At 46.6% G+C, this 15,272-nt stretch overlaps 1 protein-coding gene and 1 pseudogene across 1 annotated transcript in view; one reads left to right on the top strand and one right to left on the bottom strand.

Annotated features, from left to right (window-relative positions):
• Positions 1 to 15,272, bottom strand: part of ARHGEF17 (Rho guanine nucleotide exchange factor 17) — a 1,051,814-nt gene that overhangs the window by 762,943 nt on the left and 273,599 nt on the right. The gene's annotated exons all lie outside the window — the stretch shown is intronic.
• The window catches only part of LOC138528816 (alpha-ketoglutarate dehydrogenase component 4-like), a 161,079-nt pseudogene that overhangs the window by 7,350 nt on the left and 138,457 nt on the right, over positions 1 to 15,272 (top strand).

The following is a 15,272-nucleotide window of genomic DNA, read 5'->3' as shown; positions in this document are numbered from 1 at the left end:
ACAGACATTTTACTTAGTTACAGAAGTGATAAACAATTGCGATCATATATACAGGCAGGTAGCAAGGCATACAGGGGGTCAGATGAAGGAGGAGGGTTTTGATTTTTTTGCAGAAGGTGAAAAGAGTTTTCTGTTCTGATGTCTGTGGGTAGGGCGTTCCAGATTTTAGTGGCTATCTATGGGAAACCTAGTTTGATGTTACTTCACCATGCGGCGAGTAGTTTTGACCAGTGTTACTGAACAAATATTCTTTAAAATGCACAATCTGCATCACACTTTATCAAAAACCTCCCCCCCCCCCCCCCCCCCCCCGCGGGTACTAGTCAAACAGCGTGTCACAAAAGGAATGAATTGCCATTTGTAAGCGTGGCCCACTTTTTCATTGGTGCCCGAGACAATGTTATGGCCCAGTCCGACTCTGCTGGTAACATAGCGTGACATATAGGAGGGGGGCGTGCTGACATTCTTAAGGATTTGCGTTCACCTACTCAGGTAAGGGGAGACTGGCAGCCGCTTTAACAATGAAGGTTTCCCGAGCAGTCTTTACTGGGAGGGCGGGGAGACATCTGAGGCTCAGTGTCAGAGCACGCCCCTCCGGAGAGGAAAGGGAATCGCAGGGTTTCTCTGCAGCTGTCTATTGGCCATCAGAGTTGGGAGCAGGGAAACGAGGGGATGCAAAGAAAACATTGATTTAACTCGCAGCGTTCAAATTTAAGTTCGTTGAACTTGGCGCTTTTTTGAAGCCCCCACAAATGCTGAGGTGGGCAAACGCCCCTGTGCCCCAATAAAACGTGGTCTGTAACAGCGCCGGCCAGGTCCCTGGCACTGCCTCGCCGCTAGAGGGCACCGGAGGCGATAGCGGCCGCCTGGCGACCATCCAATGTCGCCAAGTGGCCAGTCCGCCTCTTGGGACATTCTGTCTGAGACGAGGCTAAGCTGAATGACGGGGAGGAGGGCCGGCGAATCACAACACGGGCGACGGGGCCTATTTACAGGCCCCCTCAGGAGTGCCGCGTCCACTTCATTACAGCAGGAGGTGGAGAGGGGACAATTAAACTATCGTCTGTGGGTAGCCAGCTGAAAGGGACATGGGTTAATCTTCCTAATAGGAACTTGCTGGTACACAGCGCACCAGCAGCCAAGGTCAAGGTTCACCACGGTCCCTCTGTCTCCAATTCGACCTCCGCCCACATTCTTGAGCAAGCGCTCCCTGGCTTCAAGTTGCCACGGCCTACTGCTTCCCATGCAGGTGATTGGTGGGCACGTTGCTAGGGTACACCGGTTGCCATGGGGACATCCCAACTGGAATTTGATCAGGCTGCAAGGCACAAGTTAGCAGCGCACAGGGGGGTGAACTTGGTCACTCGAGGTGGTCGTGGATGGAAATGCGTGCCGTGATGACGTGGCCGAAGGGGCGTACGGAGGTGGCGTGAGCCAACCCTTACGAGGCTATCTCCCAGCCACCCCAAGGGGCGAGTGACCCAGCGCTGCACTCACGTGCGCGCGCGCCGACGGGCTTCCCTTAACACGTGCCCTGTGGGGAGAATGCCAGTCCTTCGTGAATCCGCCGGAATATCGTAAGCAAGCGCAGCCTTTGCAAGGAGTGCAGGGAGGGTTACACGGGGCCCGGCGTCGCCGCATCACCTTTGCTGCGCCCCAGCGCACTTGCTGCTTCAGGAGGGATGCTCCTGCTTGAGTTCACATTTGCCCCCGAAGTATTTTCCCTCTGTATTGAGGTCTCCAGCACGCATAGACAGTCAGGGTTTGACGCATAGTATCTGCAGTTCGGTCCCAGCGACAACGGCACGGTAATTCAAACGTGCAGTTATTTATTTATTTGGCATCTGTAAAGCGCTTATACATCAATTAATTCCTTCGGAACATGCAATGCACACTGGGTATGGCGCTCATCGTATCTGGCAGAATGCTCACCATGACACCAACATGTTTGCAAAGCACCAGACACACAGGCAGTTTGGGACACTCATTGTTTGAGGTTGGTCTGTCCTAGTGGGCATTTTTGCCAGAGCTGAGCCGTCTTGTTGCGGCACAATTCCTTCCCTGCAGAGGCAGCTATCCCACGGTCCCACGCAGTGCTTTACGATGGGTCGGCTCTAACCGGGTCCTCAGTACATGGCACGACTTATTTTTGAACGTATTGAGGGCCGGGACTTCTTCAAACTTGAGGAGAGTGTTGGCACTAACGTTGCCAGTGACAGCTCTCCTCTCCTCGCACATCAGCCTTCACAGGTCAGCGTTCACACTTTTTCCTGTGAAATGTCAAAGCACAAGGAATCGAACAAAGCATTACAATAACCCTATCAGCTTAGAGGCTGATAGCCCGGGCACAGCCCTGCCCGGGGAAGGACTGTTGTCCATCAAGAGGTGTGGATGGGGGATGATGATAATAAACGGGAGGGGAGCATAGCAGGGTGATCCCCCATTGGCCGCCCGACCTCTTGTGGTCACAATATGTCATGATTACATCACACAATAACCACAGACAACTTTGTAAATTCTTTGGAAACCAGTGGTGGCCCACAACCACTACCAATTCCGAGCAAAACTACAGCTCCTCTTAGTAGACACGGCCTATAGCACTCGAATGGGCATCAACCGAAATCAAAAGACAGGGGGGCTGCTGGGAAAGAGACTGACCCTCAGCAGCCCCCCGCCTTACATACGTTCCCCAAGTGCCTGCCACCGGAATTCAGGCCTTGGGGGGGGAGGGTGCCTCTTCCGCCTCACAGGGAAGGAAGATTAGAGGCGGACCACCTCCGGAGGGAGGCAGCAAGAGGGGACAGCCCGCTATGTAGGCTGTACCTCTAGCGCCCCTGTGGGGGCCGGTCAGCCGCTTAACATTGCACGCTGTGTGAAATAAAGACACGAGCAGAGGATATTGTGCTTCATTTTCTTTCACAGTGAAAACACTTTTCTAGGCTTTTACTAGTCTTCTAGTCAGAAAAGGTAAAAATGCTAGAATCCCATTTCCCCTCCCCCAGCAACACGATTCTAGAACCATTGATATAAATGCTAGGAGGATTTCTTATTAAATGTGTTTGCTTGTAAATGCATTGCTACACAACTATAATTTAATCCTTTCAAACCCAAACCTTAACCAATTCTTCTATCAATCATATGTGGGAAGATATTTTTGCCAAGAGCTAAATCGCTGACTGGCCCCAAAACCTGGTTTCACTACTTAAGCAAAGTGTGTGATCCTAGGCAAATTATTAAATCTCACTATGCCTCATCAGCAAACATTAGGAGTCAAGCGGAAAAAGAAGCCAAAAAAGGGTCCCCAACAATAGGCCAAATTTAAAGGGTCATTTTCCAATCATCCAGAGCAGTAAATGAAGAATAAAAACCATGTGTAAAAGATGTAAACATGGTTTTTGACCTAATTTACTAGTCCAGGTGATTTTCAATGCCCTTAATGACTTGAGTGAGGTCCCAGGATGAAACATATGTGAAACATATGTGCCCACCACCCCATACGCTTTACCTTTCAAAAGTGAACACATCTGCCAGAATCAGATTCTGATGATGGCAGATTTGCATTAGATTCCTATGGCACCTGCACGCATATAGCAACTGGTCAAATCTGTTGGATTCCATAAGAATTCATGTAAATGCCTCATGCCAAGAACATACATGGCAGGAGGCATTTACGATATCACCAGGAAGTTCAAAGAATGCACTGAAACTCGTGTGTCCCAATTTCCATGAATTTGTGCTTTGTGGCGCAAGCAATCAAAATTGCATGGGAGGACTGCTAACATGCCACTGTTCGGGAGAGAGGTCCTCTCTCTGTAATCACCAGAGGGAATAAAGACCCCCTTTCAATCAGAGTAGGCATGGTAGGTTGCCCTCGGTAAAATCTGCGAGCTACTTTCGGATGATCAGGGTTGAAGCCAAGTTACATATCTACAAGTCTACAGAGCAACTCAGTAGGATGATGGTTTGAAGCAAAGTTACATATCTACAAGTCTACAGAGCAACTCAGCACAATGATCAGGTTGAAGCAAGGTTGCATATCTACAAGTCTACAGAGCAACTCAGCAGGGTTATCAGGTTTGAAGCCAAGTTACATATCTACAAGTCTACAGAGCAACTCAGTAGGATGATGGTTTGAAGCAAAGTTACATATCTACAAGTCTACAGAGCAACTCAGCAGGATGATCAGGTTGAAGCAAGGTTACATATCTACAAGTCTACAGAGCAACTCAGCAGGATGATCAGGTTGAAGCAAGATTGCCTATCTACAAGTCTACAGAGCAACTCAGCAGGGTTATCATGTTTGAAGCAAAGTTACATATCTACAAGTCTACAGAGCAACACAGCAGGTTGATCATGTAAGCCAAGTTACATATCTACAAGTCTACAGAGCAACTCAGCAGGATGATCAGGTTGAAGCAAGGTTGCATATCTACAAGTCTACAGAGCAACTCAGCAGGGTTATCAGGTTTGAAGCCAAGTTACATATCTACAAGTCTACAGAGCAACTCAGCAGAATGATCAGGTTGAAGCAAGGTTGCATATCTACAAGTCTACAGAGCAACTCAGTAGGATGATGGTTTGAAGCAAAGTTACATATCTACAAGTCTACAGAGCAACTCAGCAGGATGATCAGGTTGAAGCAAGGTTGCATATCTACAAGTCTACAGAGCAACTCAGCAGGATGATCAGGTTGAAGCTAAGTTACATATCTACAAGTCTACAGAGCAACTCAGTAGGATGATCAGGTTGAAGCAATGTTGCATATCTACAAGTCTACAGAGCAACTCAGCAGGATGATCAGGTTTGAAGCTAAGTTACATATCTACAAGTCTACAGAGCAACTCAGTAGGATGATGGTTTGAAGCAAAGTTACATATCTACAAGTCTACTGAGCAACTCAGCAGGATGATCAGGTTGAAGCAAGGTTACATATGTACAAGTCTACAGAGCAACTCAGCAGGATGATCAGGTTGAAGCAAAGTTACATATCTACAAGTCTACTGAGCAACTCAGCAGGATGATCAGGTTTGAAGCTAAGTTACATATCTACAAGTCTACAGAGCAACTCAGCAGGGTTATCAGGTTTGAAGCTAAGTTACATATCTACAAGTCTACAGAGCAACTCAGTAGGATGATGGTTTGAAGCAAAGTTACATATCTACAAGTCTACAGAGCAACTCAGTAGGATGGTGGTTTGAAGCAAAGTTACATATCTACAAGTATACAGAGCAACTCAGCAGGTTGATCATGTAAGCAAAGTTGCATATCTACAAGTCTACAGAGCAACTCAGCAGGATGATCAGGTTTGAAGCAAGGTTACATATCTACAAGTCTACAGAGCAACTCAGTAGGATGATGGTTTGAAGCAAAGTTACATATCTACAAGTCTACAGAGCAACTCAGTAGGATGGTGGTTTGAAGCAAAGTTACATATCTACAAGTATACAGAGCAACTCAGCAGGTTGATCATGTAAGCAAAGTTGCATATCTACAAGTCTACAGAGCAACTCAGCAGGATGATCAGGTTTGAAGCAAGGTTACATATCTACAAGTCTACAGAGCCACTCAGCAGGATGATGGTTTGAAGCAAAGTTACATATCTACAAGTCTACAGAGCAACTCAGCGGGTTGATCATGTAAGCAAAGTTACATATCTACAAGTCTACAGAGCCACTCAGCAGGATGATCAGGTTTGAAGCTAAGTTACATATCTACAAGTCTACAGAGCAACTCAGTAGGATGATGGTTTGAAGCAAAGTTACATATCTACAAGTGTACAGAGCAACTCAGCAGGTTGATCATGTAAGCAAAGTTACATATCTACAAGTCTACAGAGCAACTCAGCAGGATGATCAGGTTGAAGCAAGGTTGCATATCTACAAGTCTACAGAGCAACTCAGCAGGATGATCAGATTGAAGCAAGGTTGCATATCTACAAGTCTACAGAGCAACTCAGCAGGATGATCAGGTTGAAGCAAGGTTACATATCTACAAGTCTACAGAGCAGCTCAGTGAGATAATCAGGTTTGAAGCCAAGCTGTCCACCTACCTGCTCATGGTTTTATTTATGCAGGCACCCTGTGCCATGACCCTCACGGCAGGTTTCAATGTGGATTGTGAGAACGAATCAGTGACTTCTCATTACGCACCCTCGATTATCCATAGAGCATAGTTATTCATATTGTATTAATAGTTGACAATTTTTTCTTTCATGCCAAATGTTATACATCGCAATATTAATGCCGAAACAGGGGAAAATCAATGTGCGATTGATTGTCAGTCTAATGCAGTCATCACAAAGGCGTCCAAGTCCAATTTGAAGTGAAGGAGATAAAAGGTGCACCACTATACTAAGCTTTTGGTTGGAATCAAGGATTGTAATGTTTCAGGGTGCCAATGCCCAGGCTCAGTATAAAGGGACAAAAGCAGAGTGAAAGAGGGTGAAAATATGACTGGAGGTGGGTGAAAAAGTAAGTGGGGAGAAAGACAAATAGAAAGTGATACAAATAGTGAGGCAGAAGGAGCGAGAACCACATAGAAAGAGAGACAAATTAATAACTATGTAACTGGACGAAGAGACAGTTGAATTTCATAGACCTGGGTCTGGGGGATCTGGCAGGGCCATGGCACAAGAGCCATTTTTGGATCTTACTGGGTCTGAGCCCTGGCCCACTTAAAGCCTAGATTGGCGAGTAGTTAAACATGTTTTCCACTTAAAACACTAGTCACACAGTTTCATCAAAAGACAATAGACAAATATAATGTGGGCATTTTGGCTCCTGCTGGCAGTTTTATGCATCTGCTTGAAAAGGTTTCATTGGAGCCACATGTGTTAAACGGTTTACAGTCAAAAAACCGAATAAAAAAATCTCGAAAAAAAAAACTCGAATTTTTTTTTAATACGTTTTTATTTCGAAATGGGGGGGTTACCCCCAACCCCCCTTTTTTCATTTTTTATTTTACCCTTTTTTTTATACTTACCTGAACCCACAAATACATATAAATAAATAATTCGAGATTTTTTTTCCGAGATTTTTGTAATTCGATATTTTTTTTTCGTTTTTTTGACCGACCACCGTGTTAAACGTTATGTAAATCCAATGTAGTGCGTATTTTTGGGGTTCTGATTAGTCTTCTTTGGGGCAAAGGGTCAGGGGGTGATAGCTTAACTCTTTCTGATCAGTCCAGATGTTGCCATCATTTTATTAAAAAACTGGTGCGCTCCCTTCAAACCCAAAGGTACCCAGGTGCGCAGTAACAGTTCAGTCTGGTCCGGCACTATGGGAAATGGTAGGTAGCAGAGTGGGGACAGGGGGGACAATCTGCTCCAGGACTTTTGCAAAAAGAGCCCTCGCAGGGGACGCTATTGTCACCCCATTGCCAGCAGTGTGCATACAGGGATGGTGTCGGGGCCTTTCAACCTTTTCAAATGAAAGGGGTCTTGATCCTCAGGTGTGCCCCCAGCAACTGCCCCCATATTGCCAGTCAGAAATCTAATAACACAGCAATGTGTTCCTTCATATATTACTTAAGCTCTGGGGCTCAGTGTGCGCTTTGCAGCACTCGCCTTACAAACTGCGTTTGCTGGAGCCCGTCCGGCCGTCACTTCCATTGGGAAGAAGAGAAGTGTTGGCACCTCGTTGCCCTTCAACACTGGTTCCTCCATGTCAGCCATTTGCTTACAAAGAAGGATTCAGTATTTCAGCTCCCTGCTGGCTCGCCGCCTCGTGATAACTGGCAGCCATTAACCTTCTCTTTATCGCCATTATGATGTATGCCCCCCCCACGGGTGCCTCAGACTGCTTACCACTCTAAGCAAGGGGGCACCCTAACCATCATGTTGAAATGGGCCCCCACACATCTTCAGCCGGGCCGGTGTGCATTTGTTAACACCTACCTCTGAATATATTAATGCATTAGGGCAGAGGGGTTGCATAAATAGGCCTACTCTCTGAGCATCACTATGGTTACGATCACCCTGTGTTTCTGGACTGAAGAAGCAACCATGGCAATGTGTATTAAGAGCGACAAATAAACTCAGTGCCTCTGTAGTTTGTTGCTTTACATCAGTAGTTTTGTGTGCATGTTTAACGAATCTTTTCAAATATTTTCACCTGGAGAAAGTCTTGTATTTTAATCGTCTCTTAGTTCATACAATTTAAGACGAGTGGAACTATTTGCAAAAGGCATTCCGTTCGCGTTACAGAAATATCCCCAAGCACTGACCAGCAGTTTCAAAATGATCGATAATACACAGATAGATTCTTGCGCTCCTGTGCACAAAATGAACATATAAAAACAGACTGTTTAGCATGTCAGATAGCTCAGCCAGCTAAGCGCTCACCCCTGATATCTGCATGCAGCCTGCTGTGGCAGGTTGGAATCCCGGCAGGATCCACTCAGCCTTTCACCCTTCTGAGGTTGATAAATTGAGTACCACTCTGTGGGATGATAACGTGGTCTGTTATTTCAGCGCGCCGAGACCTATGGGTGGGCAGCGCTATATAAGAAATGATCATCCGGATTACTGTTACCAATGAATGCCTGTCAAGCGCAACAGAAAGCCATTTTTAAAAGTAATGAATCTGAAAAGCCAGGCATGGATTTAATTAACTGTTCCAGTGGCAATCGGAACTCTGCTCAGTGACGGCTGAAGCAACAGGAATTTTAACATTACTCAATTTAGTTATTAGTTACAGTGGGGAGGTAATTTTCTGATCACAGAGTCGTGATGTCACAACTAGACTAAGAATATAGCAATCACCCCCATGTTGTGAGGCGTACCGGGCCGGTAACAACTGGCTAGCCCAAGCCTTGGCGAGCCATCAGGCCCATTAATGGCACAGAAGGCCCCCCCTCCCCATACAAGGAGGGGATGGCTATTTGCAACCCGGGGATACGTCTGCGGTGCAAATTGTTTTTTTATTTTTTTTTAAAAGGAGTCTGGCTCGGAGCATATTGTGCTTGCCCAATCTCTTGTGAAAGAAAACAAGATGGCTTCCGTCATAGAAAAAAAAAGGGACCAAGTCCCTTTTCTCTTTGACGACAACCCCGATGACAAGGAGCGGCGGTGCCGTAAGCCCCAGCAGGTAAGTGGGCTGGGGGATGTGGCATGATTTGGGGGGCAGTATCAGGGTCACGGAGGAGTGCTGGAGGAGAAGCCAAAAGGGAACCAAAATATGACAGCACCTCGCAAGGGCCCTCGGATGGCTGGGAAAGTACAATTGATTCTCTCTCGTGTTTCCAGCCCTACCCTGTGCATGCATGTAATGTGCTGCTTATCTCGGGCTGTGCATGCATGTAATGCACCACTCATATCGGGCCATGCATGTAATGCGCCACTTATCCCGGCTGGGCATGCATGTAATGCGACCCTCATCCCGGGCCATGCATGTAATGCACCACGCTTCCTGTTACATGCATGTAATGTGCCGCTCTTCTCGGGCTACGCAAACAAGTAATATGCTGCTCATCTCAGGCCACGCATGCATGTAATGTGCCGCTTATCTTGGGCCACGCATGCATGTAATGCACCGCTTATCTCGGGCCACGCATGCATGCAATGCACCGCTCATCGCGGGCCACGCATGCATGCAATGCGCCAGTTTCTGTCTGCTCTTGTAATACCTTGTAATGCCTGATGTACCACTTCCTTACTCTCATGTCTCGCTGTCCCTGCACAATTGTTAATAATAATAATTTAGCATTTATATAGTGCTACGAACCTAATGATAATGATGTGTTTTATATATATATATATATATATATATATATATATATATATATATATATATATATATATATAGCGCCTTAATCCAAAGCGCTTTACAAAGCACATATTTGCATTGCGTCTTCTGGCAGAAACACGGCCTCTGTGCACAGAATGCGGTTTTCAAATCTATTGTGGCCGTCTTCCTCCAATAGAAAGAAATAGCGAGTAATTGAAAGCACAGAAATGGTGGACTTCGGCCACAGTTTTCACCCCCTGCCAGCTAGAGGTATCCATGTATTCGGTTCTTGGGGCTCAGGTAGCAAACCTCCTGTACCTACAATGCGCCATAGAACCCTTCTTCACACATCCATCCTCGGCGACACTTAACGGGTTAATGAGGAAACAGAAAAAAAGGCAGAACTGGAGGCAGCCTGGGAAAAACAGGGAGTAACTCTGGTCAGCTGAAAGAAAAGGGATAGCGCGAGCCCGAGAGGAGAACAAACACTCGACTATTAATAGTAACAAAAACAGTGCCGCTTGGGAGAGATTCCGGGATTGTCCAGCGCCCCCCAGCCCCTCAGCCTGGGAAAGGGGCTCCGCCTCATGGAATTGCCGTGGGAGAGCAGCGCTATCAATCGGGATCTCGGGCCGTCGCAGGCGGAACAGCCCGCTTATTTGGTCTTCTATGCCCGGCTCTTCTCTGCGAGAGCAGCCGCCGGCTAGATGTTCGCAAGCCAACTTTCGCCCTCCCTAAAGCACGAATCCCATTGGCCCGCTGCAGAGACACCGGTGTGAAGATACATGTATTTTGGGTCTCAACTATAAAAGGCAAATCGATGCAGTTTAATCAACTATTTCATGCCGAGGCGCTGAGCGTGAGGGACAGACAGACCCCGCCAAAGCGCAGAAGTGGAAACATCCCCGTTCCACTCGTGAGATGCGACTCCAGTCCTGCTTTTCCGCTTGCGTTAGGTTCAGGGTTGGAATGGCCTATCGGGAACTTCTTTTATAGGGCACGTATAATATTTCCCGATTTTCTCAGAGGAAAATGGTTCCACTTGCTGAAAATGTGCACTATGGAGCCACTTTGAACATGATTTCCAGGGCCTCTTTTGGTTCCAGTCCCCCCGCCCCCTGATTTGGCTACTAATCTTGTATTTATGATGGTAAAATCTAGGACTACAAGTCCCAGAAAGCGACAAAATGGATTTTAAAATCCCGGGGCATATGTTGGTATGTATAAAATGGTTTACTGAATGATACAGCGCACCCGCTCAGGTACATGCATATAGGAAGTGGCCAGTGTGGCTTAAACCCTGGTGTGGGTACCAACATTCATTCATTCATTCTTGTAATCAATTAGTCAGGTTCACGCTCCATGTTCCCCATCCAAACGCATCGTATCCTGCAGGTGATCTATTCCATCCTTGGCAGAGCGGAAGAGCCTCCCGCTGAACCGGAAGTACCACCATAAAGCAGCCGTGAAAAGCACAATATTGGATCAGCCAGTAATGGCAAGTGAGTGCTTAAAAAACATGTTGGATAGTAGGATTTACAAAACGCCCATGTTGCCACTCGATGGCCGAGGCAGAAAGATGCACAAAAATAAACAATCCCTCGCAACAGCCACTTATTTACTTGAGGCTGCGTAGCAGGCCGCCATCATCTTCTGCCACTCTACACAGTGACGTGCAGAAGGGCTGCAGGCATCCTTTCGTGCCCATGTTGGAACTGTAAGATGTGAAAACCTGGGCAATAGTGTAGCCTAAAGCTAGCTTGGCGATGACGCACCTAGCAATATTTGGCTTGCGTATGTTTTACGAAAATGCCAGCTCTTACAAAGGACTACGCAACATCGCACTGGACATCGCACTGGACATAGTGCCCCCTATACGACCCATCTTCATGGCATGGCCCGATAAGCAGTTTTTTTTCTTTTTTGGGTGACTCGCCCTGTTTGCCAACTATGAATAGCTACAAAGATTGATCAGAAAAGCAATCGCTCTCAAAATATACCTCGTGAGAACCAGGGAATTCATGGGTAGGGTCTAGCAAGGGGGTCTGGCCTGGCTCTTCGAGCCAAACACAAGCCAAACCGGGGAAATAGCGGTGTGAAACAGGGAGGGGTCTGTACCAGGTTCAGAATTAGGAAGCTAGCACCACCACGCAAACTGACATTGCACCATTTTGTGCTGCAGGGGAAAGGGGGAACTTGTTTGGATATATGCTCCTTCTACAGTGCATTCAATAATTCACATGGAGGCGTGTCCAATGGAAACGAGGAAATGCTATTGACCTAGTACATTGTGTTAGCACATGGAGATCGCTGGTGAGCTCCTCTGAGCCAATTGAAAGGTTTAGAGTGAAGTCAATATCTACTGGTATTGACTGCATTCTGAATATTGTCTTCAGAAGCAGACAGGGAAACAACAATGCAATTTCCAGTCAAGATTTCTTTCAACAAGACACTTCCCTCTCTGAGAAGCAGACGACCTATTGTTTTGCTTCAACATCTTTTTAAACACAAGCAAGGGAAAGCTAAAACAGGGGTAGAACTATGTTATTTCAATATTACAAAATGAAATCACATTTAATTCACTAACTTTGTTTAAGTAAGTTAAAGTAATATTGTTTACTTCGCCTCCAAAACATGTATTGCTAGCACCACATTGTGCCAATAGCCTTTTACATTTCGGGAGGGGTCATTCTTGCTTGGGATAATGATCTTTCCCCAATCTATGGCCCAAGCCGAACGTGGCGAGTCATTATTCCACGATAACGACCCCTCCCTCAGTATATATTAACAATCCAGGCAATCTGTCAATTATGCTCTGGTGCGTGCTCCAACTGAGAGACGGCACACACCCCCTGAGAGGACGCAATTATAAAATGCACAGACCTGAACACCCCATGTACCAGATTAACTCAATCCTTTATTTTCTTTAAATCAATCACTGAAGTACGTGTGTGTTTGTGGGAATCAAGCTCAAACACATTGTCTATGTACATATTTTAGTATGCACTCAATCAGAATTGAGCTCACATTATGCACTCTCAAGCAAGAAGACGACCCCCCCATTGCACCTCCATAATCAACCCCAAGCCAGCATCTTGAATAACACTGACCCACGCTGTCCGAATAGCCACTGGGAATATTTAGAATATTCTCTCAATGTAGGGCCAGCCTCCTGACTCACCAGCTTGGGTTCATGTGTTCAGCTAGTTGTAGTAAAATTACCTTTTGGTTTAACTGTCATTAATGCCTTGTTCACCCAGTGATGACCGGGGTTGGCCCAAAGAATGTTAAGTTAGTTTCCTTTAAAAAAGCGTAAACCTTGATCCTGGAGGGCACCAGGGATTTGTAGGACCGACAAACCTGCAGCACCATGGATAATTTGAGGTTGTTTTTCGATTGGCTAGATCTCCACTGTTCATTAGAGCAGTTTTGGTCAGGCCTCCACCCACTGTATTGGATGGAAAGTGTGCTGGTGAGAATATGGCCTTCGCTCGGGCCTCGACGAGGGCTGGAGGGGGCATTAAAGACCATGTCCACCCCCTCCGCAGCAGGAGTGAAAGCCATTTACACCCCTAGGTTTAGCCGGGGTAAAAATGACGCCTCCCCCACCCCCAGGGAGATTTGCACTGCTTGCTCAGCCAATCTCCTGAGGGACTGCGGGGTGAGAGGGGGAGAACATTGGAAAAAGATGTCCCTTTTCCATTTCTGTGGCGGCTGGGAGATAGGATGAGTGCCGGGACAGGAGCACAAAGTTCCAGTACAGCTGATAAGTGTGGAGGGAGGGTTTGAGGGAAGCCTTTTTGAACATGTTGGGAGGTTTTGAGTGGAGGCAACAGGGGAGAGTCTCACTGCTGCCTCCCCACATTAAAAAAGAAATGAGGAGAAAACGATGCCACCCAGGGAAGGGACCCACTGAGTGCTCCTCTACCCGCCCGTTCCGTTGTCCCAAATGTCTCCGATTGGATACTACTGAAGAGAGCGTCTCTGGAATGCCCCTCACGCCAACGAACATGACGGCCCGAAGAGTAAAAAACACACAAAGTCGCTCACTATTTGGCCAGTCCCCAGGACGACCAGTGACTGACACGTATGCAGAACGATATTCTCTCAGACAGCCATTCAAACCTTAGCCAATGAATGTCTTTATGGATACAGGTGCCTCAACATTGGTCATGGACCCAAATGCCTCGATGGATGACGTTGACTAATGCCGACAAACCACTGTGCTGATGTCATTAGTGACACCACGACGTAGCCACATTATTCACGTAGCACACTCGCAGCCATGCACAAAGTTACAGAAACCTAAGAAGAAATTGCTTACACAGTTCTGTAGATAGAGTACATATACATGAAGCTTTGATTATTTTCCTCATTACCCAATTGTAGAAATGCTGAACGCAAGGTAACAAAGAGATGCATAGCAAGCTTGCAGATGCTTATTGCAACTAACTTTATGAAACTACAGGATCACATAAGGAACCTGGAAGGACCAAATACGACAAACCTAGGGAAAACATAGCATGGTATAGCTATGTAGAAATCACTGTACAAGTGTAACGAGGATCACATAAGGGCACAAACTGTAGGACGAGAGATGGCGGAAAGCAGAACTAGGCTGCATAGAACAGACAGGAAGGCCAGGGCTCGCAGCCAAGGTCAGAGAGAAGCAGCACATTCCAATCTTAAAACGACATCTGCAGAAAAACTGAAAAATTCCTTATAAATTTGCAGACCAGAAAAGCTTGATTTCATAATCCTCAGCCACGTGATGCGGCCAAGCTAGACAATGGTTATTCACCCACAGTTCTCAGCAACACAGGCATGAAGTGACACATGAACTTGTCAACAACGTTGCAATGTGGAGAGCACTCTCACAGGCAAAAGTGGTACTGCTAACAGATACATTGAGAACACAGTCCTTCTCATCACCTTGAAGTGCACAGAGCGCTGGGAACAGAGCTGGGTCCCAGGCCTGGGGAGAAAAGTTCCAACCGATCAGGGGACAGAAATCCAGGGGTGGATGGCAGAGGGCAAGGGCCAATGGTAATCCTGTGACCCTGCAACAATGTAATAGTTTCTTGGGGAAGAGGCAGGCCAGCCACCTGACATGAGAGGGACAATCACCTAAGATCCATTGGGGCAATCTATACAGTATACCACTCCTATCACCCAATCCGAAAGTTGGATAGGTTTTTCGGGGCAGGGCCCATGTTGTGACGTTACTTTGCAACAAAAAGGCTTGACACTGGTTTGGGAGCGGTGACTCGAGATTTCTGAATGTCCCCTTTGATCCCGGTCGGTTTTTGTAATAAACGACAGTCTAACATGCCCTTGACAGAGTCCTCCATTTGTTCTGGGGGAGGGTTGTTGGGCCCTGGGAGCATAACAGGTAAACTCGTAGTAAACCCCAGACCTCTGGCATACCATACCACACCAACACTTCTCTCCACTGCTTGTACCCTTCCATCCATCTTAACGGGTCTCTCTAACTCCTTATCAAATGACATGTTTTGCTCCCCCAAAGCAATGTTTCTCCATTAA

Source organism: Ambystoma mexicanum, chromosome 7q (genome assembly GCF_040938575.1).
Source record: "Ambystoma mexicanum isolate Mex_15411 chromosome 7q, UKY_AmexF1_1, whole genome shotgun sequence".
Taxonomy (NCBI): domain Eukaryota; kingdom Metazoa; phylum Chordata; class Amphibia; order Caudata; family Ambystomatidae; genus Ambystoma; species Ambystoma mexicanum.
This window is presented reverse-complemented; position numbering and strand designations above follow the sequence as displayed.